Here is a 2,500-nt window from a genome sequence, read left to right as displayed (position 1 = left end):
GCGAGCGCGGTCGCGGGTCGCTCGAGCTGCACTGTCAGCTAAGTGGCTGCGCTGTGTCCCGGCGATAACTGCAGAAAATGACGTCGCTGCCTTCTTCCGATGTCTTGTGTGCTGTACTTATGCGATTTCGGCCACAAGCTGATCGTCATGCTGTAAACTTGATTTCAGACACAACGTAGCATTTGAATCTCTGAACACTGCCCATTTTCTGCACCCAGTTGAAAAAGATGGCTCATTGACGCTTTTTGCTAACTTACGTACTGAACAGCCGCATCAGGTTGCGGCCTTTTCAGACCCAGTAGAAAACCCAGTGAGGTTCGATGGGGCAGGCGACTGGTGGACAACATTCATTTAGAGCTACTGTCGACGCAAATTCTATTAAAACATTATTTTATCCGCACTTTATGGTTTTCTCAGCCCTCCAAACTATGATAGGCGCCCATTAAGAAATTTGAAGCATTCAGTTTATTGTACCTACGTCCGTTTCATCTTAAACTGCGGAAGACAATTGAGAATGACTCTGGAATACTTTGTGAGCAGTTTCCGTACGGCAGACGCCAGGTCGGATGCCGGTATTATGAAACTAAATACTACCCACCTCTGTTTTATGCATTGCGTGCATGGTAATAACAATTTTAAGGGACTCATCTGTTGCCTAACCCTAATAGCCCCAATATCACTCACGCGTTGCCCAAACCTGAGCGGCATCAGGGTTTAAGCTGAGACAAACTTTCATGAGCGACGGGCTGGGAAACAATTAAACAGCCAGTGGCTGCCTTATCAGGATGTTGCGGTTACGCACCGGTGGAGCGGCCAGTCTCAGAATTGCTCTTGTTCCCTTTTTCTTGACTTTTCCGGCGGTCTCTTTTTGTACTCAAACAGCGGTCACGCACAAACAATTCGAAGATCACAGGAAAGCGCCGACCTCTTATAAAATGAGTAAAAACGCAGTCTATGCGTTTCGTCACGGTTTTTAATTAGCCCCTCTCTGGTCTAGTGAAGTTACGAAACGTTTGCTCGGAATACTCTACTGAGGAGACAATGGCTTGTCCCTCGACTATACATCAAGGGAGGCTGTAAGGTCATTCTTAAGAGGCCCGCCATGAAGTAATTTCTGCGCGATTAAATTCATCACATGGCGCCTGTTATGTAGCCAGTATAAAGACTAGACTGAAGCAAAGAAAATCAGCCGCTAGAGCGTCTGCTGCTCTAACGATCATAAAAGCCAGTATTTCCATCGCTTGTTTCTCTCTCTTTCTCTCTCACCAGCTTATGAGGGGCGAAGGGGTGATTAGTCGCAGGACCCAAGGACGTAAATTAGCGTGGGAAGGCTTTTCTTTTAGGCGGCTAGAGTGCCCTCCTGTTTACTTGAGAAAAACAGCGTCAGCGTATTTGAATATATTAGTATTTGGTATCATCACGTTCATCGCCGCTTTTATGGCCTAAGTGCTCAGACATGCGCAGTTAGTGCCCATGCCTACTTAAGTTAGAAAATGGAATACAACATTCAATTTCCTCGTGAGTGGCTTGATGCTTTTTGTCATCCTTGAGATATACACGCTACACTAAGGTTACTCAGGCACGTTCGTATAGTTTGGTTAGAAGGTGCGTTTTATATATTCGACGTGTGCATTTTCATATAATGCGAAAACTTACGACTGTGAGCTGACGCTTGTATAACAGGGGCACAAATCATGATCACTGATGAAGCGAGCAGCCTATGTGTGCGAACCAGGACTCGCGAAGTGAGCTTCAAACAGGATTAATTTATGCCGTCGGCTCATACACTTGGAAGCAGAGTTTCAGTGACACAAAGGTCTGCCAATCCTAAAGGATATGTGCCAACCCAACCAAACAGCTACATAGATACCGCTTTGCACACACTATATATGTAAGATACGTTACTGCCTACTTCTCTGACTTCAAAGCTGTGTCTCATTTCCCGCGGCCGCGTTCAAATCATTGACGCGACATCGATCCCTGCCGCGGCAGCCGCTTTTCGATAAAGCCGAAAAGTAATGCCCCGCCGTATATTGTTAAACGTTAGTGCACGTTAAAGACCTCCAGGTTGTCGACATTTCCGGAGCCCTCCTCTACGGCCTCCCTCAGAGCATGGATATCTTTAGGACGTAAAACTCGATAAAGCAATCATAATATATTTACATCGATTACAACATAATCATGGCGGATGCTGTATAACAGAAGCGCTCACGCACGTAAGGCACATGAATTTGATTTAACGACAACATTTCCGGATAGATTATAATGCTGCAAACTCAGACTCAAAAAGCTCTTGCTAATATTTACTACCACGTTGTTTGTTTCATTGTGTGATTTCCACAGTTATTTCTAGGAGCCTGATGGGCGTCAAAGCTAACTGCACCGTAGATTTCCGTCACAATGGAACTGCGCTTACCGCTCAGCGTACTTTTGAAATAGGCAGCACACTAAGCGACGCTTCAAGGAGTGGTGGGTCGAACCGAACCTGCCGGCAGAAACT

This window comes from Amblyomma maculatum, chromosome 6, assembly GCF_055883805.1.
Source record: "Amblyomma maculatum isolate TAMU_Amacu chromosome 6, ASM5588380v1, whole genome shotgun sequence".
NCBI classification, from domain to species: Eukaryota; Metazoa; Arthropoda; class Arachnida; order Ixodida; family Ixodidae; genus Amblyomma; species Amblyomma maculatum.
The sequence above is the reverse complement of the archived record's forward strand: the minus strand, read 5'-3'. Positions refer to the sequence as shown.